Consider the following 27,543-nt stretch of genomic DNA (forward strand, 5'->3'; position numbering starts at 1 on the left):
CTTTTTTAGCCAGTATTTATCTATTTCAATTCTTTTTGACAGTTTGTGTTGCATGTGTGCTTTAGCTACAGTGCTTTTATATCGACAGTTGGTAGCACAAGCCTTTTAAAGCACAAAGGGTAGCAGTACTTCAGCCAATCTGTGATAAAAGGGAAAAAATGAAATCACTATGGAAACTGCAGGAAGAATCTAAAAGCTTTCTTTATAAAGTAAACGTCTGATGTTTGTGACTGCGGGGGCAAAAAATTCATAAATCTGTACGATGCTATCATCTCTGATTTGTTATCGCAGCAAATGCCAAGTCTAAGCAGTCTGACCTTAGCCTTATTAAGTGCTTTCTTTTCAGATACAGTTATTATTTGACAATAGAGAGACTGCAGTGCTGCGAGGGGGAAAACTAATATATTTAAAATGTGTGTGTGTCTGTGTGTCTGTGTGTGTCTGTGTATGTGTATATATATAGCTATCAATCTTTTTTACCCCGTGAAGCTTATAGAGTTGGGAGGGCTGAATGTGGGAACTCAGGGACTACTATTCGGAGCACAATTGAGAAAACTATGTTTCGTCCCATTGCATGCACTTGTCTTTGATCTCAAATTGAAAATCTCTGAGCCTCTTCCTCCAATCCAAAAGCAAATAAATACTGAGAGAAAAAAACCTCTCTCCTCTCAGCACATAGGGCCTTTAATACTGAAAAATGAAGGTGGGTGTAAGAGCTCTGATGAACCTGTTTGGACAACAGACAGCAAAAAAATACCTGTCTCGGTGGAGGAGTTTAAGAGCACTGCAGAGATCATCAGACAGTGCAGAATATCTTGGCTCACACAGGCCATTCTCTTTATCTCAAAACAATACCAGTCAAGCTCCTCTGTACCTAAAACTGAAGAGCTGCAGGAGCAGGAGGACAGTAACTAATACAGCTTTTAAATTTGAATCTCCTTGTTTTAATAAGAAAAAAAAAAAGAAAAAAGAAAAAAGATACATGAATTCAAAGCAAGATAAGATATCTGGTAAGTATTTTTATTCCATTTGGTTTCTTTAGATGGAAGATTTTTCTTTTAGTCATATGTATCGGCTGTAAACAATATTAGGGCTTGTTTGATTGTGAGGTTTTTGTGAAGTTTTTTAATTATGGAAAAATTTCATGCCTATTTTTGCCTTTACAACTTTGATAGCTTTTGGATTTCTTTTTTTTGTTGTTGTGCTGTAATTAGTGTGCAAGCTTTACAAGTTTGATATTTCAAGATGTTCTAAAGAGCACTATTGTTCCCAGGCTCTTGGAATATAAATATACCCATTGGTAATATATATTATTGTATTTTATATATATACACACAATAACAGGTTTTAGTATTTGTTTTAGTATGGCAGTTTTAAAATATACTGATAATGACTGAAGCCAGGCAAGTACTTTCCGACTGTTTCAAGCTCTCTAAACAGTGTGAATATTTTAACTCTTGTTCAGTAAGTTTATATATGAAAATTTAATCGATGACAGATGACAGTATAAAGTTATTTGTCTATAAATGTAAGAGGCCAGAAGAATTCTTGATTATATTCTGATGTCATAGTACATTGGTGAATGCTACTGTAGTGTGTGCTTATACTATGAACAGAAAGATTTCAGGTTAACAGTAGAAAAACACAGACAATACAATTCTGTCTAAAGCAGGTCAGTCTTTCAGTAATAAATATAAATCTAAAAAAAGATGTATTTTGACTTATTGGCTTCATTGCAGCTTTTTATGTGTACAATGAAAACCAGTTATCTGGGGGGGAAATTTGACTTTGTGGAGTGTAATTAAATTGCTTTTTAAAGGCTTCCTTAAGCAGCACTAGCTGGAGGGAAGTCCAATAACATTTTTAGCTCTGAATTGTAATGACTTTGCTACATTAATAAATCAGGTTGTGTTCTGACTTTTATCAAAAGATTCCAAGGAAGAAAACTATCCACAGCAGGTTGAAGCTACAGGGGCAGTCCTGAATTGTTTTTCTCCATCAAGCTACTTTACTTCAAAAAGTGGACCTTCAAAAACAGCAATTCCCATGGATCAGTGCTTAAAATGGTAGGTCCAAATCCATCAAAACAATTAAAACAATTGATAAATATTAATTCCTGCTAACAAGTGAATTGTCAAACTGGAATATCTGTAATGTACTCTGGTTATTTAAATCAGTGTTCTTAAGGAAAAATTCTATTCATGCTCATCACATTTGGGGTGGTGCTGGTGTTGTTTTGTGGGTTTGGGATATGTTTTGTGGATTTTTTGTTTCTTTTTTTATAAAGAAAATATCTTGTTCTATTCTGTTTATCTCTGGTCTTAATATGGAACTGGGTACATGATTGATCTAAAAAGTAAACTTTTTCAAAAGAGATGGTTTAATTCACTCTACAGTGTGTGTATATGTCCTGTTACTGCAATTCATGTACTACTAGTTAGCTAGGCAAGCGTTTGGGCTCAATGTTGAATGGAGTGAGGTTTTATAAAGTATGTATTTGGGACTCAGAATCTGAAACTTTACGAAAAGAAAAGCATTTGTTTGAACAGTGTTTTGGTCTGTTGATATTAGCTCTACAGTAATCGGGGAGGAAAAAAAAGATACTGCCATCTACTCATTTTTCCCAACAGAACACATATCAAAAGTGTAATCTGTAGGAGGAACGTGAACTGGTGAAATGTACCTCTGATGTTGGTTTCCTATGCTTTTATGCAGAATGTTTGTAATCATCTTGCTGAATTGTAATCCCTGACATTTGCTTTCACAAAGCATCTTGGGGAGAATGCAATACCCTAATTATGTTTCTGTGAAAGAGTTGAGAGGAAAAAAAGTTGTGCTCTTTAGCCCAGCATTTTAATAATATACATACAAAATTTTGGGGAAGACTAAGGATACTTAATCAACTGTAGTTCCAGGTTGTTTTATATTGCAGTGTACAAATATAGTTGAACATATGTTAATTGTAAGTTCTTTTCTGAACTGTGTGCTGTACTTGCCCACATCCAAAGCAAAACAGGCACTGTCTCCAGTCTAAATATTTTTATATCTTTATGTTTTCTCTCTTACATTTTCCAGTATTTTCTGAGATAAATGAAATCTAGTTACCACATTTTAAATAAACTATCATGGTTAAAAAAACGTTAAAAAATCAGTGCTTTCTCATATGATGTTTTACTGTAGCTTTTATATTAAGAAATGAAGATCAAGAATAACAATGAGTTAAATTTGAATTGCAGCTCATGAAGATCACCTCATGTTATGTTCTTTTATATAGGGAACTAGCCATAAACAATGTGAAGTCGTAAAACTGACTTTTGATCTTGGGGGAGCTCACTTTTTATAGATAGGTTTGTCCACACACTGAGGCAAAAGGTTAATTGAGGTTGCATATTTGAATACATTATGTGCATTTCACCTCTATTAGACAGTTAGTTACTGAATATCTGGTATGAATAATTTCTAAATACAAAGGTATTTACTTCAGAACCATTAAAATGGAATCTCCAAAGGAAAATGGATATGGGATACTGGTATGAGGCTTTGTTCACAAAGTGGGGCTGTGTGGGTTAGCTGAAAGAAGTGACTCCAGCAGTCTGTTCTCAAGCAAATTTCTCAGACGCAGGATTGTTACCTGGCTTTCTTTGTGCTCTCCTTTTGGGAAATCCATTAAACTGTTCAAATATCCTATAGTACATGAGATTACTTGTCCAATGTTGTGCCCATAATGCCTGCTTCTTATAGATGAGCAGTACAATAAAAAAAAAAAAAGGAAAAAAAGCCTTGCTTTTCCTCCCCCTTAAGGAGCCCACTTTTCCATTTTCCTCTGTTCTTGTGTGGGTTTTGTTGTTTAAAAAAAAAAAAAAAAAAAGAGAGAGAAAAAAATAGTGCCAGTCAGTGTAAACAAACATCACCCTTTACATAAATCCCATAAATATATACTTTATAGCAAGATATCTGTTACTAGTGACTTGACTGGGAAGAGTGGCCATTGTCCTACTCAAAAGTGACCTCTAGAGATTGTGAAAGCCGTTGGGCAGAATACTTCTCTCTAGTCTTGCCTCAAAACCTGAAAAAAATTGTTTCCCTCATGGATGCAGCCTGGGGGTTGCTTCAATGAAAGCAGAGAGGGTTTCTGAGGAGGAGGAGCAGGTCAAGCCTTCATAGCAAGCGCCAACTTCTCAAACTTCCCAAGAAGTGCCCAGCTCTGACATGGGCTCCTTTCAGAAAGTTTTCCTTATCATCCTCCCATAAAGTGGTATTTACTAATGCTGTGTCATTTTTGAATGGTGTGCAAATTCATATAGATACCAAGCTTGCAGCAGATGAGGACGTACCAGGATAACGTGGCGCTGGAAGACACGTGGGATCCTTGATTCAAGGAGAAATATCCCAAAGTTATTACACTTAGCAAGGCCTAACCAGAGGTTTAAATCAAATATGACCATGAACTTGTCACATGGTCCTTGGTGGGGCTTCAGACCAGGCTTTCCATGGGAGTGTTATCGGTACTCTCCGTTTTTCAGCGGTATGTGCATGCTGGTAGGGTAGATGTTCTCCAGCAGTAACGTGTACTCCACAGTCTTTCGTTATTGCAGCTTCATGACCACATTCTCACCTGCAAGGGCTGGCACAGCTTTTTTGTGCTGTACATTAGCAGCAGAGGACCTTCCTGGTATATATTTTCCCATCAATCTTTAATTCCATTCAGTGGCAATACTTTGTTACCAGTTTGCTCAAATAGAAGGGAAACTGGTGCGCAATGCTTCAGAATTCATAATAAATTAATCTTTTTCTCTAAGAACACTATTAATTTGTAAACATACTTATAACTGAAAGCTTTTTTTTTCCTACCTAATGCCAGGCATTTACATAAACTGATGAGTCCAACGTTAAAGACTGATATTACAGTTGATATGAAAGAGATACTCTGGAATTAAACAGCAATGAAGTTTCTGAATGTAAAGTCCTGGTTCTTTAAAACGGCTTTGGTAGTCTAGAGGTATTCTGCCACACAGGGTGTGTTACACTGAGTAACACTGATTTGCTTTCCTGTTTGTCTACCTGTTTCCTCGCTGCACTGGAAGAATTTTGAAAGGCACTGGATGCCTGGTACTTTTGTAGGAATGTACTTAAATTCCCATACATACAGAAAAGATTGCTTTGAAATGCTTTGAAGTGACAATTGTCAACTTTCAGATTAAATGACATGTAGTTTCTTTAGCGTGTCAGTTGAAAGTTGCTGATAAAATGATTGTTTATTTGTAATGAGTGAGGAGGCTTCTCTGAGTTGATAGGGTCTACCACATTAAAATACTGGTTTTGACATCATGTCTGTAATTTGCACTTGTGTTAGCAGTCTCAATTCTTTTTTTTTTTTTAACTGTGCTTTTTATAAATCTGATTTTATTGCCATGTGAAAATTTTGCTGGTAATCTTCAACATTTACACCTTAAAATTACCTTAAAACAATACAACCCACACACCTTAAGGCAAGTATACCCATACATACACATATCCTACTGCAGCCTGATTGAAATGAAGTCAAGACTGACTTAGAAAGAAGAAGGGAAAGAAGAAGGGAAAAAAGTGTTTTAAAGCTGAAGTCTGCACCTGAGCTGAACTTATATAATAGTTATACAGAATGCATAGTCATTAGCTTTTCATATAATAATGCTAGACTTCCTAAAAGTCAAGCACAGAGTGTAAATGTCAGGATATTTTGTCTAACAGCTTCACTGGCTCTGTCTTTGCAAATAAATACTTAAGCTCTGTGTCATATAAAATTAAGAAAAACCCACAACTTTTTGTGCAAGTAAAATCTCTATATCAAAATATAAAACTGCTATGAGACTTAAATGAGTATCTCTCCTTCTTATGCCAACTAACCGGCCAACTATGTACTTGCTCTAGCACAGTTTTCTGCTGGAGGTGCTGCCTTCATTTTCCGTCAATGCTTAAAACTGATGTCTGGTGGAAAAACTGCTGAAGCCTTTGTACTAAACTTCTCTGTGTCTTAATACCTAGAATATTTGAGCAAAGATACATGTTATCTATTCAAACTGTTTTATTTCCCTATGAATTATGAGAATTCAGAGGAAGGCCGAGCAGGAATTATTTCCCTTTCAGGATTAGAATCCTGTTTTACTGCTGAAGTGTGCTATTTCTGTGTTGTCCAACACCAGACTAGACAAGATTTCAAAATGAAAGTCAATACTCCTAAATTTGCATAGGATTACTGCCTATGTACGTGAAACATTTTTCTTAATAAAACCAGAACAATTTACTGATTTTTTTTCCCCTTCCCTTTCCCTCTCTCTCCAGGGCAAAAGGAGATCTTTGTAAAAAGTGAAGCGCTAGTAAATAAAGAGTTAAATTGAAGGCAGGCTCACTGGTTTGTTGAGATCTGTCAGAGTCTGAGTGGCTGGTTACATATCTGTCTCAGGAACAATAGCTACCTGTATTCTGCACGGGCTGCTGGGCAGGCACTAGCAGTCTGGAGAAGGTCTGCCTCTGTTAGAGGCTTTTTAGTGGGAATCCCTAATGACAGCCCTACTTCTCATTGGGAGGGGGTAGAGAAATCTTGTCTACTCTGTTGATGAGGGACAGAGCTTTGATCATTTTCATTCAGCCTTGACTTGGCCTGAGGTTTAGGATCCCAGTTGTGAAGTCAGCAGGCTCTCTTTTCTCACACACACACACACTCGCACACTCACACAGACCCCTTCGCTGGTCTGTGCAGGCAGATTAGTGTCACGGCTGTAACTGAGGCACAGAGCAATAAACATAGCAGAACCAATCTCCATGGTGGCAAGAGGGGGCACTGGAGGTGACAACAATGGAGAAGGATCTTTCTTCTGACAAGTTTTAGGTAAGAGAGAATATTTATACCCTCTGCCAACTATTTTATAGCCTTCTAAATAAGTTAGAATTTGTTAGATTGCAAATGTGCCTTGTTATAGAAATATTCTAGTTTACTGCCGTATCCAGGGTGTTACTAGCGTTTAACCTGTAATTGCCGTGCTTTGTGTTATGAGAACGTTTGCAGAAAGCAGGCAGGGTTTTTTTGTGGAAGTCGGGGCTAGTATAGTTACGTTCTTGAAAATATAAGATCTCTAATATTTGCCTTTTTAAAATTAACCATGAAGCCTCATTTTGGCTATGTTAAAATTATGCTTAGCTATCATAAATATCCATATCTGATAAAATGTTGTGTAGCTGATAGCACACATGCAATATTAAAACAGTGCTCCCTCAACCCTAATTTGTAATTATTTTTACACCCTTAACTGCAGTGGGGTCAGAGAGTTTTAAAAATTAATGAGGTTCCCTGCTGAGTTCACATAGTATAATCTACATGAGTTGTTGCTGCAGAGGGCTGAAATTATTTCTGCATGTTTTTAATTAGGGTAGAATTTTTGTTTCGATATATTTCTTTCAAACATTTTCCTTTAAACATCAGTTTATGCAACCTGCAGTAAGAAGGGAAGGACAATCCATTTTTAATAATGACAAACTGAGTGTGGGAAATACATGACATACACCGAAAATTTGCTGGTTGTGTTTTCTGATTTCTTATGTTAGATCCGTGTTATATTCCTGCAGCTGTGATCAGTTTCACCTATTTACAAATAACTACTGCTCCAGGGAGAGCAAAATGAACAATACTTAGTGCTTTGTGTGAGATTGGAGTAATAGGTTACTGATGTGTTTGGAACCTTAAAAAGAATCGTTGGAGTACTTGAAAAGATATATAAAAGAGAAGAAGAACAGTGTGAAAAGAGGCAGTAAAAATGAAATAGCGTACTATCCCTTTTCCTAGAAATGCCGTACAGATAGTGTCATCAGTGCTCCTGGAAAGTAGAATTTGCTGAATATCCTCAAATAGAAGGACTGGAAAGGAAAGGGGGAGGGAGTTATTTATGATGAAATTTCCATATTGAAATAATGACAAAGTTTCATATCACAAGATTTAAGGTGTTGTTTATTATTTATTATAATCTGCAATGCATTATGTTTAAGTGGTAAGCATTTTAAAGCTGAGTATAGTGTAATCAGCGCTAAAGACACGTCTTCCATTTGCAAGACCCACTCTGAGCTTCCTGTGATATATTGTTATGTAAATACGGTGCAGCAAGGGAAAGCAGCACTATGGAGATTCAATTTACTTTGAAAGTTGTTCATTATGGAAGGGATGAATGTTATTTATTGGATGTGAATCAAAGGCTAGAAATGACTTTTTCACTGTGAAGTCTATTGTGATGGGTGCAGCGTGATCTAATCTTTTTAATTTTGGCTTTCACACCAGTGGAGATGAAAAGACATCTGAGCTCATTTATTGGTTGCTAAGTCTTACTGGAGGCCTAAGTACCATTCTTGGTTGCTATGGCCAATCTGACCTCAATCTATGCAGTTTTAGGGACTTAAGCAATCCCTTTTTTATTTAGGAGCATGTACCTTGATTTATGTCCAAAATTGTGCCTGAATGTCTTTGTCTACAAGTGATAAATGGTGGTGTACAATTCATCAGTTCTTACAAGTAAACACTGCTGTCCCACTAAAAATATGTTTTGTTCTGAGTTAATGGTATGGAACAAGCCAGTCTCCACAAACAGCTATCTTTTATTGTAGAGAGCCACTGAAACTTGGAGCAAAGTGAAGGAAATTGGCATTCATCTTCTCTGCCATTAGCATTTCATTTGTGCTCTCTGGTGATGAGACTGTGTGTCAATGGACAATGAAATGCTAGCATTGTGTTTCCCTGCTTGAATATATAATTGATCAATTATGAATTTATTTATTCTGAAAGGATATTAAAAAGTCAGGAGTACGATTTCTTATGCTGTTTGCTGCCACTTTCTTATTGCTAACTCTAAAAGTATTTGCATTCAAATAAACTGTGTTTTGGCTGTAGGAAATTTCAAGTTTCATAGGCAAATTCCTTGTATTAAAGTAATACCAGATATATGCTACTTCCAGACATGTACTACTTGTGTGGTTCTTAATCTTTCATCTATATTAGAAATCCTTTCAGTAGGAGCTGTCCTAAGTGGTAATTGAGACTATAGAGTGGGGTTTATATATGAGTAGTAATAATTTTGTTGCATTGAAATTGCTGGTAGTCATTCAGGTTGTATATACAATGGGCAAACGTGATACAGAATACATAACAGAAGCAAAATATTATGCTAGTTTGTTTGGGTTTTTTTTTAATTTGTGGGGTTTGGGGTATTTTTAGGTAGAGTAATAATAAATAAATAAAACTGTGTGGAGCTGGATGTTAATACAGCTCATGCAAAATTTGCTACTCTACCTTTACTAGTCCACAGAGTGAAAAATGAGAACAATTGTTGGTCTCAGTACTTGACAGTATTATAAATGTATTGCGCAAAAAACGCAAAACTTTTGCTTTTTAAAATATAAGGAATAGCTTTATATAATAGAGTTCAGTATAGCTTAGCACATGCGGAGAAAAAAATAATTCTTCAATTGTATGCATTTTTAAACTACTGTACTAGAAGTAAAAGTAGCATTTTCTGAAGCCCAATTTCTTTTCTTAGATTATTTTTAATACCAGGTTATGTCAAGTGTTAGTATTTTAATTGAGCCAGTTTTTAGTCTTCCTGAGGTGAATTTTTAAAATTTGAATCTACAGTGGTAACAGATTTTCCCAGTATGCTGAGTACATGATAGCTTCTCCTGGAATCAATTCTCAAAGAAATGGAATTTACGAAGGTTTCTGGAACTACTGAGCTTCTTTTCAGCATCAGATTGATAGCAGAATTTGCAGAGGCAGTTCCTTGGGGTTAGTTCACAATAGTGCTACTGCTTCAGGGCTTTTAAGAGTAACAGTTATTAGCAGCTATTGCTAAAAATGGTCTGAGATGCTAGTTACAGAACTAACCTGGATTTTCTTTTTGTAAGCATGCTTTGTAATAGTCCACTGTTCAGCTACTGTCTACTTTATACAATAAGAATCTCCTAAATCAGTCCTGCACACTTGGAAGTAGATTTATGGGGTTTAATGTAAGCACTACCAAACAAAAAGACCATGTTTTTTTAAATGCTTTTGAATGAGAAATATCTTAGAAAAACATTTAAAAATACTAATCAGAAGTAATTTTTTGTGACCATGATGTATTTCATGTTTGCTGTTTGTTTCTACAAATGTAAGGAAAAAAAGCTAGTTCGTTAATCTTACGAAAATTTTTCATTTGATAGCACAGCAATTAAGCTTTTTTGAAAGGTTTATATCTTTTGTCTTTTGCACATTTGTATTTAAGTTAACTGATTTCATCATACATAGGCAGAAATTGCTTTTGGAGTAAGGGTTTGTAGGATCAGGACACACCGTATGTCCTTATTCCTGTTCTTATTACTGTTTGGTCTTCTAAAATGCAAGTATAATATGAAATACTCTCTTCAGAGCTACAGAATTCTTCTTAAAGGAAGAGAATGCAGACATTCTATCTTTTATTTCAGTAGTGCATAATACAATGGTGTGCATTAACTGGCAAAAATCTCACCACCACTCTGGTGTAGTACAAAAGTGAGAGAAAAAAAAAATCATTACTTTTTTGTGGAGTTCCTTCAGCTTATGAAACAAGTTTCCTTTACTGGTAGTACAGTTTTAATTTTTGTGGCAGACTTTCCATTTATGAAAAAAATATAAATAAGATCCAGCAAATAATTGCAAGAAAACAGGAAAATTTATAAGCTTATTTTATTAGTGGTCACCTGTGAATGAAGTCATTATTCTTTCTTGTCAACAGCCACCTTATTGGCTAATTTATAGTCCAGGTTTTGAAATAAAGGTACAACAGTGGAAAAACCTGTATTTTTGCTCTCTAAAATGTGTGATTTTGCATGTAATCTTGCCAAAAACAGGTGCATAATTTGGATATATTCACTGTGAACTCCATTAACTAATAGCCTGTTTTGAAAGAGAGGCAGAAGAATATATCATAATGTTGTGTATAAATAAGTGCATAAATCTTGCTGGGTTTCTTTCTCTCCCTCATGTTTTCCATGAGATGTTTGCATATTCTCTCACATGTACCCAGAGTGAACAAGCTGTGACATGTAAAATTGATTTCCATGATTTTTTGCATTTTGGATGAAGCCAAAGCTGTATAAGAATAAATTTCTTAAAGGTGCACTTAGTTTTTACTAAGGTGTTTTTTACACCATACTGGGTGACAGTAGGTCATAGGCTAGTAAAACAATGCAGAGGAATTACAACTAAATATGGGGGGGGGGTTTCCTTCGAATTTTCTGGCAGCTTTGGCACACTTCACATGTTGGGGATGCCAAATGAGGTAGCTTCCAGATAAGGTCTGGCTTATCCAGCCTGCTCTTGCCCCTGGCCACAAGTGATGAGCCCAGTATCAGTGGTTTATTGGTGTAAAAGCCCTTGGCTCCTATTCCCTTCACTTGGGACAACTGAGTCACCCACCTGAGCACAGACTGGGGGAAACCCTCTTGCTCTTACACAAGGAAGCTTGTATTTGTCTCTATCACTGTTAGTGTTTGTTGTCACACATGCATTTGTATTTACCTAATTGATCTAAGGCCACTAATGTATTCTTATTCTTAATTTCCTGGCGTAATTTGCCACACCTCAGTATCTGACTCTCCACAAGACATTACGGTCTTGTCTCTCTCTTGAGATACCTTATTGACTAAAGACTTGTAGAGGATGGAAGCAGTGTCTGGGTGGCTCATGTTATTTTGATTGCAGAGGAGGACTTTTAAATGTGATGATGAGCAATGATAGCACAAACCCTTTTAACATCTGGTGATTGACCCAGGTATCATCAGTGTGCCATTCCTCCTCCCCGTTGGACATCTTTCCCATCTTGGCTATTGTCTGTATATTGCTCTGCAGACCAAAGATGCTTGAGAACAGAGAAATTTGGATTAAATAAGCCATGACTCAGTCTTTCTGTACACTTAATGAGATAGGGGTCCTATCAAAAAGAGAAAAAAGATGGTTGTGTAATTAATCACGGTATCGTGACTTTCAGTTCTGAATTGAGCACCAGCCTTAATTTTGCTACCTCTCCTATTGTTTGTTTGATAATTTTGTACCTGCTATCATAACCTTTAATATTGATTTCTGTGTGTTTGTTTATAAAGAGTGTGTGTGTGGTCAATTTAAAGTTCATGAGCTTTAAATAGCATTCATTTTTTTGAAATGAAACAGCAACAAGAATAAAACTATGAGGTTGTCTAAATATTGTTTACTGCGTTGTTTTGTTTGCTGTAAATCAATAGATTCTACCAGAGCCTGGGTGAGCAAGAGCAGTTCTCTTTGTCTCTCTCTATCAATTTCATCATCCTCAATCATCTTGATGATACTATTGACCAATTATATCAAATATTTTCAGGCTCCAAATACAGAGTAACATCGCGTTCTCTCTGAATAATGCAAGGAAGAAGTAGTTACCATTTTCTGGAGATCTTTTGGGCCAGTTGGTCAGTAATTTGAGTTTACTCAAACTAAGGGCTAAGCTGTTCTCCACTAAACTATATATCTCTCTGATGGGAATCACCTGACGAACCGTCACCTGCTTAGTAGTGTGGTGATTCTGCCCATGAAGGAGTGAGCAGGAGCCTCTGATTGCAGCAGCTTTGCTGACCTGGGCTAGCAATTCCAGAGAAAGCACCGGTCCTGCCTCCTCTTTGTTGTAGAAAGGATTTATAAAACTTTTGTGATCAACTGAAAAATAACCTTTCTTTTTTTTCCCTGGTAGGGTTGGTTTTCAGACAGATCAGTCACCTGACCCAGCTGACTGCATGGCTGCTCACACTCTGGTGTCCACACTGGAGAGGCAGCTGTGATGCGGCACGAAGCTGGAGGGGACATGTCAGCTCTTTGGGTCTGTCCTGGGGCTCCAGCAGGAGCTAAAGCAGTGTTTGTGGACAAGCAGCTCTGGCACATGACCCTGTCCCTCTCACTCCTGCACCTTCTGAAGCAAAAACCACCTGCCTTAGTAATTTTGAGTGTCAAATAATGTGATTAGGACGCTTTTCTTCTCTGCACTTGGCATCTTGAAAGGGATCTGATATGGTGTTTCTTGCTCCACACTGTTAGCATCATTTCTTGCAAAAAAACCTTTGGATTAGTCTGTTGGTCTATCTGTTAGGCAAAGATTTTATACTCTTAAACCTGAATGGGAATGAAGACCCCCTTGAATTCTAGTTTCAATTCTAGTTACAATGCTGTAAATGTACAATCCTGTGATTAAATCACAAGTGCATTACTAAAATTGCTAGGTTACATTTTCCAGAGGAGTCTGTTACCTCTGTGGGTTTTTCGCTAGCCCATCAAGGTATTTCCTTTAGCTTCTCCTGCTTTTGTTCAGTCCACTGTTATTAATTATGTGGGTTCCAGTCCTCTGCTTTAGAGAGGTAGGAGAAGTTTGCGCTTTCATTTCTTGCTAGTAATTCCTCAAGCACTTGTGCAAAATCATCTTTATCTTCAATAACAGCTGTCATCTTCCTCTGGACCTGTGGCATCAGAAAATGGTGGCAGTGCACTCATTGCTGATGGCATTGACTTGAATGAAGAAATTAATTTTTGTAGTGTTATTCTTAGCTTTCAGCATTAAATTTTTCAATTTTGCTACAGCGACTATACTATATAGGCAACAACATGATCTCTACAAATAGCTTGTCTAGCTTATTTTCACTACTGTTTAATATCTTCTTACTGTCTTAAAAATCTGACTTCCTGTTATTGTGACAGGGCCTTTGCATCTAAGAGTGGAGAACTAAGGCCTCCAAGACTTTCACTTGACCATCAGCTGGAAACTTTAGATTTGAAAAATGATCTCATTGTTGGAAACTGAACCAGCCTTAATTTTGCTGTTTAACATTTGGTTTATGTCACTGATGAAGTATGGCAAACTGAAAGAGAGTGTGTGTGATTGGGGCACTGTAAGATTCTCTGTCAAATAAAAATATGCACTTGGCACATCTTGGTAGGGTTGTTGCATTGACACAGATGGCAATTGTACTGTCCCACACCAGGAACACTGATTTGATAGGACTGCTCTTCTTTCTGTGATGAGAACATTCAGTGAAATGCAACAGGTATTAAAACAAATCCATAATAATGAGTATTATTCCTCCATAAATTGTATCTTTGAAAAGTTTTATTGGAAAACAAATTATTTGTTAGTAGATTGCAATGCATGGTTTTAGAAAACTACTTTCTGGAAGAAGGAACTATTAAGTGGTTTGTGCACAGAATTTTGCCAGTGTAAGTATATGTGTACTGATATTGCAGAAATAACGATCTTCATGACAAGTAACTTGTGATTACTGCTATCTGTGTGCAGCACATTGGTTCAAAACTGTTATTGCACAAAACTGAGATTTTTCCTTTTAGTTCATCACCTTTCATGTCCATGAAATTGACTTAAAAACTAAGATTTGTCATTATACATTCTTTATATTTAGAAATTCTTCACAACTCTAGATATAATAAAAGCCAATTATGCAAATGCATTCTTGCATCATGATACACATTTGGATTGTCAGTATGCTTTAGCATTTGATCAAACACAACAGGTAAGGAGTATCTATTACTTACTCATTGTGCTAATATATTCATGTATGTTCACATTAGTCATGTTAACTGTGTAACCTCTAGATCTACCCACACCCACCAAAGCTCCAAATCTGTTCCATAATGCATGGTTTGATTTTTTCAGCAAGTGCATATTTCATATAGAGGCTAAGGCTTTAATACATTGGAAAAATAAAACAAAAAATCAGTTCTGTTGCTTCTAGATCGTTAGGCGATCTGGCGCACTGTGCAAACATCTCTTGGACAGAAACAGTCTGCAGGGCCTAATAGCTACAAAGAGGAGGATTGTGTTCATATATTACTGCAGTAGTTCTTACATATGTGAGGATAGCCTCTTCTTTCTCTGGATTTTCACAGGATACATTTTACCACCTCTTACTCAGCTCTGAGCGTTTCCCTAGGCTCCCTTATTGTTAGCAAGTTTCTAGAAGTCTTTATTGTGCTTTTGCTTTCATAACCCACTTCTACCTGTTCATGTGTGCCTGAGAGAAGAGGAGATGTATTTTAAGATCAATTTACTCAAGCTGAAATGAGATTAGCTGGGCTTGGCAGGGGAAGCCATTCTGAGAGACTGTCTGCCTGAACGTGCCCTCTCCTTTTGATGAGAGCAATTCCCCATATTTGGGTTTTAGTAGTCCCCTTGGGCAGTCTTTAGTCAGTAGTAACTTCTCGTGCATTGGATTACCCAGTTTTGGTCACCTGGTGACTCATAGCTCAAAATGTCACTTTTTTGGTATATTCCAGTTGGGATAATGGTGGTAGAAAAGTTGCAGCAGGTGGAAAAAATAATAGCGCATTATTCATGTGCAGACCATTCAAATAAATCAATAAATCAATAAATACAAATTACTTTTCAGTACCCTCTCTCTCTCTAAAAGAAGTGATTGACACTAGAAAAAAAAGCAGTTTTGTTCCTAGATAAACTAATTGAAGTAGACAAATACCATGGACAAAAGATTTTCCAACTGTGTTTTTCCACAGCATAGGTGGTGTTACAATGTGCCTCGGAATGTTCTGACTGACCTTCTTTTTAAAAATCCATTTCCTGATGCTATCCACTACACTTTTCTAGAAGCAGGGAAATAGGAAAAAGAGTTGGAGTAGTCCCCTGCTTAGCAGTCAGCTGACTGTCCCTCCATTTCACTTGTTTTCTAGCCTTTGTGGGATTTAGTTTATGAAAACTGAGGTGTGTCCTTCTTCCCAGTCCATGTATGCATCTGTCCAAGGGTGATGGAGTAAAGGGAAGCAGCTGGGATATAGATGAACCTTCTCCCTCAGTCTGTGCAACATTTTAGATGTGGCTTCTCTGTTTTATACATGTGATCTCCATGCAACAGGAGGCCAGCAATGGGAACCTCAGCACTGAAGTGGTGCTGCCGTTATCCTCCACCAGCTTGTCCAGCCAGGTTTGGCACCAGCCAAATCTGAAGACTTCAGGTTAGTGAGCCAAGTGATGCTGCTGCAAGGTTTCTATGGAGACAGAAGCGGAAGGTGAGAGACAACTAGTAAGAACTCAACTGAGCCAGCTTCCGGATAGTGATTTAAAAATACGGATTCTTAAAAATAGCCCTTTACCTTATATCCCCCCACTTAGTCTTTGTTTCTGAAGAAAGAAATCAGAAAGGTAGTGGCTTTGTAGCAGCAGTGAATGAGAGCTCTTACTCACCACTTTCATCTGCTGGCTGTCATGCAAGAGCTATAAGTAGCAGTTTACTAAAACTGGTTGCAGGCTTATAAAGTGTGTAGTAATTGTAATTCTGGACTAGAAGAAAACGTGAAATGCATTTTAAAGGTGTTCTTTCACTCCTGTTTTCATTCTTTTGAATGCAGTGACTTCAAGAATGGCACAAAGGCACTTTCTAAGCCATGAACTTGCACTAGATATTAACTGTGGCAGAATATATGTGTATTTTACTGCATGAAAAATACTCTTTGCTGTGTTGTACCCATATTGCAAATGAGATCCAGGTCTGTATTTCCTTTTAATCTGTTTTGTTTCTTTTTATACTTCTCAGAATTGTCCCTACACTGACAACTTACTTGTAATGTAGACCCACAGCATTTCAAGAAAAATTTTACGAAGTTTTTTCCAAGAAGGATCTTAGAAGAAGGTTATTATGTATCAGTGAAAAAGGGAATTCTTTACCAAGCTTCTGTTTCACTTAAATTGCTTAGATTATTTTTTTTCTCCTCAAAGGGTTTAAGAGGTGGGAAATTATGATTTATGAATTTCTTACATAAAATCGAAAAGTGATACAATAGGCCAAAGTTGGTGTTATGGCTGAATTTAGTGCTTTCAGTCTAATGCTGGATTGATTGTTGCTGCTGTTATGTTAATATGATGCTTAGATGTTTGTATGAACCTTTAGAATACAGGAACTAGATCAGATTGAGTCTCAACTCCTTAATCCATTTTTAAAAGTCTGTTGAGAAATTAAAAAATAAATAATAAAAGGACAGTCAAGAGAGGTGGGAGCTCCACAACTCAGTATTATATGGCAGTTCCCATCCATACAGACACTAAACCAGAATGAGAAAGCCAGTCAGTTAATACCCTTGCGCATCTGTATGCCTCTTCTCAGACTGAAACATCCTGTCCTGTCCCTCTGAATGATGTCTTAGGCATCCTAGGAAGCCCAGGGCAGAGGTAGTGGGACTCTGCCTTCTCAGTCCTGTCACATGTGTGCAGGAATATTACCACTTTTCACATTGTACCCAGAATCTGATTTGCTCCCCAAGGCCACTTGTGTATCTGATGGGCATGTCTGTGATAGCATGATGCTGGTGAGAAAACACTCCAGAGAAATGAAGTGGTGGCAAAGATCAGAAATCAGCAATTTGTGGAAACTGGGAGCTCTGTTGGGTGATCTAGGTAAAGTTCAGTTAGAATAAACTCCTGCACTTTATACCTCAGTTGAGAGGCACTTCCAGAATTTTAAAGAAAAAAATCTGTTTGTGTGGACAACTGGGAGCAGAGATAAAAGTGTCTGATTAAGTTGAGTGAGTAAAGTTATTTTGCTGGAAAAGGCCATATACACAAGGATGGCATCTAAACACTGTGCATTTAGTGAACATTTATTCTAAACTGTCATACAAAAGTTCAGCCTTTACAAAAAGTTTCTAAAGCTGAAGAACCACTACAGGATAAACCAATGAAATTATAATTCACCTTTAAATGCAAATTGTTGGAGGTTGAGTAAGTTTTCATTACACAGAGATTTCAATTTTTCTCAGTCTTATTTTGGGAGCAGAGAGAGGAAAAGGAGTAGGGAGATGAATAAGAAGTGGCTAAGGCTTATTTTAGTTAATAGTGATTTAAATATAAACAATTATCAGCATCTTAGTATTTTATTTTTCCCTTTTGATATACTCTGCATTCCTCCTGTTGATCATAATATACTTAACAGTTGTGCTTGCAGACTTGAAAATATAACACATGCTGATTTGTCTTCCAAGAGGCATGCTAGATTTGACATGCACTTTTTGAAATACTGTATTTGTCACCGTTGAAAAGCTTCTTAGACTATAAACATCATTAGCTCATAAAAAAACCCAACAACAATAACAACGAAAAAAACCTGAAAAAACCAACCAAGCAAATAAAAAACCTGCAAAACACATCAATTGCTATGGCTTACTGTGTTTGTACATATACACAGGCATAAGTTTAGAATACTCATAAAAGTATTGAGTGTTGATATGGTGTAGATACCATAATATGTAAAAGCAATTTTCAGTAGGTTTTTGCTACTGTAAAGTAATCACTCTGTTCCTAGAAGTGTGTTGACACTGTGCTGACAAGGACTTGTTATTTTGAGTATCTCTTAGAGATGTCAGGGTAAAAGTAGGGTTATATTGGTGGCAGTACAGAAAGCAGGTCACTTTCCAGAGACAGTTAATGAAATTTAGTCTTGTAAGTGTGGAAGTTCCCCTTGGACTGTGATCTAGGCACTTAAGCACTTCCTAATTTTTATAGCAAATCATAGACTTTCCTAGCTTGCCTTTTAAATCTTCCACCAATTGACAGCAGTGGAAATCTTGCCAGAAGGATTGATAAGTGTACCTATCCATTTGTGGAAAATAATTGAGACTGTGTGTAAGTACTGGTGTTCTTAGGGTAGCACCTGTCACCACAGCCTGTGAACATAATTTATTGAAATATTATTTTTTCTTCTTGTTAACTAGCCATGCTGGCAGAAGTTAAGCTTAAATATAATATATTTAATGATGTTTAATAATATTTAGACTAGTCCATCTGGCATGAGTAACACTAAGGAAAAAAAAGATAACAGTTTTGGTATAATTTGCTTAGATACTCATACCACAGGTCCTAACACATCTGTAGAAATGGAACAGTGTTACCTTATGATGGTGCTATTGCAGGGCACTTTCAAGGTGTGGGGAGCAACTATTAGCATTTTCTCTTCTTTTGGAAGAGAGAGGAAGAAATTTTACACACTTGGTTCTGCTTCTGTTCAGGGCTTAGGGTTTTTCTAATCCATCCTTATATGTTTTCCTTCTGTTGCTTTACCAATTTCATTGTTCTTCTGGAATGTCGTACTCATGTGAGATAGTGCCTTTGGAGGGGGGGAGAGAGAAAGCAGCTTTGAAGTAACTTCAACTAATCCCATTCATCCCTCAAATTATCCCTTCTCCACAGGGCTGTCTGCTTGTTGAGTATATGATAGCCATCCATCAGCATTTGCAACTCTGTAGAGGTTGTTTCAGGCTGAGGTCAAATTTGTACAGCTTTTATTAAAGAATTCCTGATAATAAAGGGGGAGAGCAATGTGCTAGAAATCTGTTTAATTTTTTATTTTTCCTCTCCATGTGGAATTATCTCCTCAAATGTTTTTCTTTGTATCTTTTAGCTTTAAATATTCTCAGAAATGTTTAAATTGCACTAACAGAGGGGACCACCTCTTAGCTTAACAAATCTCACTAACTGATGGTGTTTTCTGCTGTTCAGTCTTATTTTTTTCCCTTCTTAATGTCATCACATTATAACTATCATATCTTCCATGTTACACTAAGTGATTTACTGAATCTGGTGAAATGCAGACGAATGTGTTCCCTTGGTCATTGGTTCAGTCAGAGAAGTTCAGTTAGCATCAATTCTCTCTAATTGAAAGAAATTGTGTCTTATTTTTGAACTTTATCATCCCCCATCAGTTTCCTTTCCCTCCATTTTATTCTTTTTGGTAGGGCTCAGGGTAAATGCACTGTGCCTCAGAGGAGTTTTTTTACCACTTCTGAGCAGGTCCCTGAGCCTCCAACTTTCTTGGGATTGTATATAAAGTGACTGTTTTGGGCAGCTTTGTTAAGATAAGAGGGCTTTCCTGCATGGTGATTTTAATGCTCACAAACATTATGGCTAATTTAAATACAGACATAACTAGATATAGATGTGAGCTCAAGAAACACTCCTGGAGCAAAATAACGTGTCAGGATTGATTGCTAGAGCAGCCATAAGCCTCCTTACTGCTGTGTTCCCAACAAGGTGAAGTGGTTGAAATAAGAATTTGGGGGAAAAAGAAGATTAGTCTCTCTCTCTTACGGTATGATTAGTTCAGAGTTGGCTCTCCTTACAGCAGGACATGTGCAGAGAAGGCAACCAGAGAACAGCTTGATAATGTTTCTTATGCTGCCCAGGAAAAACAAGTTTTAAAACCCTTCCTGGCAGTGTGAAGCTGGTTGGGTTGTGGAACTCAGTGCCAGAGGAAATTAAGGAGAACAAAGGTATAAATAAGTTAAAAATGGAATTAGGGAGATTCATGGAGGGTACATGTCACGGTGACTATAAAATCTAACTGTCCTGATGTACTCTGCTAATTCAAGTTAAGTTTAAATCTCCAATTTAACCAGAAAGTAGGAGGAATATGTCGTAGAGTTATACTCTTCCTTAACTGTCTGCTTTTAGACATGGCCAAGGACAGCATTCAGGGTACTGGCATGACTATTCTTGCAGGTTAGGGGCCTGCAAGGTTGCTTTTCCTCCTGAAATAGGAGATACTTATTTCAATGTATAGTTCTGCATTTTTTAAAGGTTGCACTGAAAATAAATTCTCAAACTATATTATCCAGGCTTTGCTCTGATTTGCATAAGGAGGCAATGCACAGGTGGTCATTAGGAACCTGTAGTGATCAGGGAAGTTGGATCTTTTATAGTGTATTCTACATTTTGTGCAGCTCTAAGTCTTGTGTAGGAATTGAATTACATAGTTATCATTGCACTCTGAGCTTACAGAATGGATCCAACTGAGGTTTCACATTCATATTTCTAGAAACTGCATGCTGTAGTGTTCTCTATTTCTATTGTGATCATTTGTGTTCCTTAAAACCTTACCATAAGCAGCTTAATTTTGCGCTAAGACAAGCTAGATTTTTACACATATTTTTTACACACATAATTTTGTGTCAGATAAGATAGATTTAGTAGATTCTGACTCTCTTTCTCTCCCTGCAAAGGATTTTTTTTCTGTTTTCAATTTCATATATTGGTGCAAATAGAGGACTTTGGTTGAATAAAATCTTTTTAAAGTTTGATTTCAGATAAATAGGGAATAAAAAAATACCAGAAATCACTTCTTACAGTAATTATTTTTTTCTGTAGCTTCTTGATAGATGGAAATCTTGAAAACTTTTGGAATCAGTTCGTTAAAGCATATTTGAGGCTTTTGTTCCAGATTTATGGTAGTATGCTGATTATTCCTGAAAAATGTGGCTGACATCTAGCGAATTGTGCTATTGAGTTCTTCAGTACTAAAAGAAATATCTACAAGTGCATCTTGGCCCATTCCCCACTGTTCTTTCATTTTTCTATTCTCTGTTCCTGGAAAAAGTAGAGATAAGACTGGGAGGCTGATGGGAATGGGCTGAGGTGAGTGGGAGAGAGATTAACAGTGCTAAAGGCTGTTAACTACTTTAGATTCTTAAAATCCCTACTCGGGCTTTGAAATTTAGCATATGTAGTAAAGAAAAAAATGCTAATGTCATTAGCATTTTTGTGGATAATTCTGTTTTAAGTTGTCCTTTCCCAAGAGTAGTTTAAATATTGGTGTTATCTGTTCCAAGAGAAGAGAAAGCAAAGATTACTTTTAGACTGGGGGTTGGGAATTAACTTAAACATGAATCCCTGAAGAAGTGAATCACTTGAGTTCTGTTTAGTTATACCTTAATTGTGTTGAAATGTTGCAGGAGATAGTTATAGGAAATATCATCCATCATTCAGAAATTTGTAGGAAATGATTTTAGAGAACGAATAGTAAGAGTCACTTGAGTTACTAGCTCACAATTTTGAATTGTGCAAAAAGTAGTCTATACATTTTGGGATGAACATTCTCTCGGTAACTAACTGGATTATATTAAAACATATATATATATATGTATAAAATTAATGCTGTATCTATGCAGTATAAGAACATTTTGGTGGAATTATACCACTTAGATATATATCTCTTAGATATATATCTGGAAAATATTTTCTGATTATATTAAAGGGTATAGTGATATAGATTTTATCTTTATTTCAAGTCTTGTTGGCATGCAAATGCATATGATGCCATGTGCATCTGTTTGTCTTCTAGAATTCCAAAAAGCAATGAACACTTACGAAATTTTGCTATTTTAATCCACATTTTATATCCGTTTGCACAGCAAAATTTAAATGATTGAAACTACAGATTCATAAGTTGAAAGCTTAAATTTCATATTTGTTTCCTGAAAGTATCTCCTTTTCCTGGAAGAAGATCAGAGAGGATGTGCATTGCTCATAAATAGCCACAAGTTCCCAAGCACCAGAGATCTTAGTATTTCATAGCTCTTCCCAGCTCGATTTCAACCTAATTTGGCACATAAATTGTAGTTGACCTCAGACAGAATAATTCAGATGTTTGAACCTCTCAGATGTGTAGCCAAAGTGAATTGTCTTGTTGCATGTATTTTTAAACATCTGCAAGCTGAGCTGAGAAGCAGAATGCAAATTATAGGACCTGAAGATACCTGTGAGGTTCTGAAAATCCCTTTGGGACTGCAGGGAATCCTGGAGCCTATGAACACTTGTATTTTTTCTAGGCATGCTGTATTTAGACATTTAGTATTTGCTTTAATTTCTGGTAACTGAAGTACAAATGCCAGTAGAAGTAGCTCATCAATAATGCAATAGTAGAAGCACAATCTGAGATAATAACTTTTGTTGAACCTTTTAATGCATATTCCATGAGACTGGAGGAATTGTTTCCACAGTTTGTATTTCTTGTTTATTGGGATAGAAGAATAATTTGTTGTTCATGCATGACAAAAAAATTTTATGTTGTAGCCAGTTAACACTAGCTGAATTGTTTCAATAGCTTTCTTTTACTCACATAGGTACCAGTACATAGACAAATGATATTTTCGATAGACTGCAGAGGAATTCCCATGCCTCTTACTCAGGAGTAAGAAAGAGCTAACTTCTCAGCTCAGGATAAATAGGGTTTAGATGGGGAGTTTTGATCACTTTGAAACCCTTGGCTGATATAAAGATGTGGCGATTATTTCTCTTAATTAAACGTTACATGTATCTATATAAATGTCCTGTTTTCATTATAGAGTACTTTTTGCTTGAGATATTCCATTTTCTGACCATGTTTTTTTAAAGCACTGTGTGGAAGCCTGTGTTTCAGCAGGCTACATTCACAAGTTGACCTTGAAGGAGAATTGCATCCAAGCATTGATTTTTGATATGTTTGTATAGTCTTCAACCGGTGGGTTTGATTCCAAGATGGGATTGTTTGGTCTTTCACCATTATAAAGCTTATAACATGGGCTCTGGTGAGATTTTTTTCTGTGGAGGTTGTTATCATAAGCACCTGTAATCCAGGATCCTCTTGATTACAAAAGACATCGGGGCTCTTTTTGTAATAGCAAGGGGTTTTGGCCAAACTCCTGTTTAGTCGTAGGTCCGTAACTTGCACCCACCCTCTTCTACAAGCCATCCTGAGCAAAACTGCATGTCAGTGGTTGGTGGAAAGACTTGTCTGTGCACTGATTCATAAGATACTCTCAAATCTTTGAAAAGTTGCAGTCTGGTTTCAGAAACATCGCAAGCATTGGTTAAACCAGAAAAGATCTCGTGTGGTAAGGAAGTGGATGCGTGATATCATATTTTAGATGACTTTGCATCATGTATTATGACTCAACAACACAAAATCAGTAGGTTCAAAACTTGCCTTAGGCTTTCTTAGTTCGTCTGTAAGGTTCTTGATTGTAAAAGCTGTTGTATTACGAAACGAAGGCAAGAAGCTACATGGGCTCTCACAAGTTTGTGAGTTCATTTGGCAACCCCATAGAGGATCTGCTGCCAGTATGCACTCACATGAGACCAAATCTCTCCACAGAGATACCTTTTCTTCTGAAAATCTTGTTATAAAAGATAGACAAATATGTTGGTCCAGGATAATAACTTTTTTTGGCTTTGAGTTTTAGCAGTAAAGTGATGTGGATTTCTTGACGAAGCAGTAGAAATTGCCACATGTGTTTCCTATGATATTGGGGTCGTGTTTGCCTCCTCATCTTCGGTAACGAGGTGTGCAGGAACTGCTTTTCTGAATAGTCCCCTCCTGATCTTATTTGACTAGATAATGTCTATATCCTGACATTGATAACTGAGTGTAGTATATTTCCAGACAGTGATGGTGAGGAGCTGTGGTTATGATCTTTTTCCCATCTGTGTCATGGAAATTAGCAGTGGTTTTCCTCCATGGTCCTCAGCAAAATGCTCACCTTGAGCTTTGGAATCCTGAGGGGAGAAAAAGGAAAGGAATAACTGAGCTCCATTCCATAAAGCAAAATATCCAGGACACAGATTTCTAGTGATTTCTGAGCACTAGCATCACCATATTGGGAGAAACTGATTTGTTACACTTCGCAACAAGGAGTAGACAGTGGCCTTAGTGGGTAATTCAGTTGTGGATGATCAACTCTTGTAGTTTTCTGACTATATATATATATATATATATATATATATACTGGCTATATACAGGTTTATGTACAAATACCTGATCCAGAAGAATTGTGTTAGAACTGCACCCTTGTAACTCAAGTAGCTTTTAATGTATATAGGAATCTTCTCAAATCTGGGTTTGAAAGATGCCAATGACTCACAGGGATGCACATTGGCTGGGGAAATGAAGCTCCTCTGAGACTGGCAAGTTTGGGATGTTTAGCTGAGAAACAGCTGCCTGAGCAGTGTTCCATGAGAGTGTAACAAGGAGGGAGATCTGCTACAGCCTGTTTGAAGAAAAACAGTAGTGTGATTGGTTTTCTGGGGTTTTCTTCCCTCATATTTTGATACTTTTGATTAACTCTGGTTTTTTGCGATGTCTCGTTATGAGATAAACTGAAGTGCAGAGCCTGTTAAAGACCTAGTTTAGCTCTAAAATGAAGAGAAACTTAATTTATAATGAGCTCAAAAGAGAACTATGTTTTTTGGGAAAAAATAAAATTTGGGATCTATCAAATCCAGCTTTTGTGTGAATCTAAGTGTATTTGGCAGGATGGCTGTTCTTGTCGATTTATTTCTGTCATGTCTTAAGACTGAGGCTTGTCACAAAGCAACTCCAACTGTATCCTTCAAACAAGGATGTCATCTATATGTGGAAAACAACCTTTATGCTTCCTATTTCTCAGACTTGCTGGACAGAGCAGCAAGTTACCAGCAATCAATCTTGTCTCACCTGCACTTTCCCTCCACAGATGTCAGGGTCTTGCTGAGCCATTGTTGACCCCCTGGGCAGCAAGGTTGTGCAGAGCAGGAGGACTGCAGTGAACCTCTTCCCGTGTCTCAGGGGGAGCCCAGTGCTGAGTGTGGCAAAACCCTTCAGGGAGGCGTAACCACAGGTGCGTGAAAAAACGTTGGGAATGTGGCTCCATATTGATTTTGTGTTAATGTTTGACATGTTGAGTGGGGATAATATTCCTAGTGGCAATTATTCTCAGGACATGCACATTATACAAAATAATGTCAATGCTTGCCCTCTGTAATTGCATGCAGCCTTCTGATTCCTGTAGTGATTTGAAGATTTTGGAATTTTAGGTTGTCTGCTTCTCTCTCGGCAGAGCACGATTAATTAGTGTGTCCTGAAATAATTATTAAGAAAATAACATCAGAGTTTGGGGATTTTTTTCTACTCCTTTGCTCTTCTTTGGAGTCTTAAAGCAAGAGGTAAATCTTCAGGCTCCAGCAACAAAGATAAAGGTCTGATCTATCCTGCTTTCTACTGCGTCTTCCTGTATCTCCCAGGATCAGCCTTTCTGATGACTTCTTAATGAATGTCCCATTTCAGATAGTCAATACTACAGAGAATGCTGATGTTAAGCATAAATATACTCTGATAAATCACACATCAGTGATTGGTAAATATAAAACTTTAGTAAACAATTAGTCAAGTTCTGATAAAATATAAGCCAGGCTTCATAAGCACTCCTGATATTTTTCTTGACTATGCTCTTTTATAGTTTCTAAGCTATTACAATTATGCTCAGGTGCAAACTGAAGCTTTTAAGATTTTATTGTCAGTGAAAAGTGCATAGTTTGGAGCTAGAGACTGAAATCCGCTAGTCTTTTAGTCAAACAAATATGCACAAAAAATGAAAAAAAAAAAAGATTTCCACATTATACAGTCAGAAAACAAAGGCTGATGTTGTGGGAACACCCTGAGCTTTGCACAGAAAGGTTGTTCATTTTTTTCAGTCCTCTGCTGAGAATGTCAGCTGTAAACATCACAGTGGAGAAAACTATCCACTGATGCATGGAGAGAAACATCTAATTAACTTATTTTATTGCCTGAGAAATAATTTCAATAATGTCAATAATTTGATTGTCGCTATTCTGAACTGAAGACAAGACTGTAAAAGTCCAGCGTGTGAGTCTTCCACAGTAACTGAAAGCAGCCATATTGGTGGAACCTATGGGACTCTTGCATCTAACTCTGGGATGAGGACTTGATTCCCATTGTAAATTTTCTGGAGCTGCCTGTTCCTTCAGTGGACTTTAACTTCTTATAGGTGGAGAAAAATTCAACGTGTCAATTATCATGTTGGTAGGTTTCAGGAAAGGAAACACAGTATTTCATTAAACCAGACTTTCTCAGAAGAATTCCTTTCCTTTGGTTGGAGAAAGGTTGTGTACTTCTCACTTTGAGTTTCCTCTATGCCTTAAAAAAAAGCATGTGGTAATGTTTGCCTGTTTTAACATAAAGGAGTTACTTAGTCCAGTCACTATAAAGTAGTAAGAAAATAGTAGATACCATTTTAGCTGCTTAAAAAAATTAATTTTTTTTAGAAAACACAGAAACACTGACTCGTTCACTTAAGCTTAAAAAGGAGTTACCTGTGGTCTTTTTCCCAAGTTTTGGGCAGGTAATACTTTCAAGGCTTAAAGAATAAAGAAGCTTAAGCTTCAAACATCTCTTGTCCTTATATTCTTTTAAATTACTGTACCGTAATTTATGTTAAGGGCTTCTGTTGCTACCTTAATGACTACCTAATGTTCTTGCGTGTTTTTCTTGCATAGGATCACAGGATGACTACACAGTTACTCAGTGATATCAGTAATGGAGTAGATAATGCTAGATTTCTATACTGAAATCTCTCCACCGAATGTGAAAAAGGGAAAAAATATTATGCTTTTCATGGTTCAACAAGATAACACTGATGAGAAACTAGTTGGTAAGATTAAGGCAGTGGAGTAAGTATTGCTTGGAACCGTGATAGCTTTTCATGTCCTTAGTTTTAACAATGGTACCATACTACAGTTAACAAAAGATTAATACAAAATGACTTTCTGATCGGATACCATTTTCAGTGCTATTGATTACAAATATTTTCATTTCTTCCTAGTAAGCTGCCAATTCTAGAAAAAAATAAATTGTTATTCAGAGTAAGTTTCTGCCTTGCTTTAATGGCATGTT

The 27,543-nt window shown here is 36.9% G+C and overlaps 1 long non-coding RNA gene across 1 annotated transcript; it reads left to right on the forward strand.

Annotated features, from left to right (window-relative positions):
• The first annotated feature begins 680 nt into the window (after window positions 1-680).
• On the forward strand, window positions 681-27,166 carry LOC116787586. Its single transcript, XR_004357339.1, has 4 exons — window positions 681-1,010; window positions 1,931-2,066; window positions 25,328-25,471; window positions 27,147-27,166. It is a non-coding gene; the product is annotated as an uncharacterized LOC116787586 (long non-coding RNA).
• The last annotated feature ends 377 nt before the right edge of the window (window positions 27,167-27,543 follow it).

This window comes from Chiroxiphia lanceolata, chromosome 5 (genome assembly GCF_009829145.1).
Source record: "Chiroxiphia lanceolata isolate bChiLan1 chromosome 5, bChiLan1.pri, whole genome shotgun sequence".
Taxonomy (NCBI): domain Eukaryota; kingdom Metazoa; phylum Chordata; class Aves; order Passeriformes; family Pipridae; genus Chiroxiphia; species Chiroxiphia lanceolata.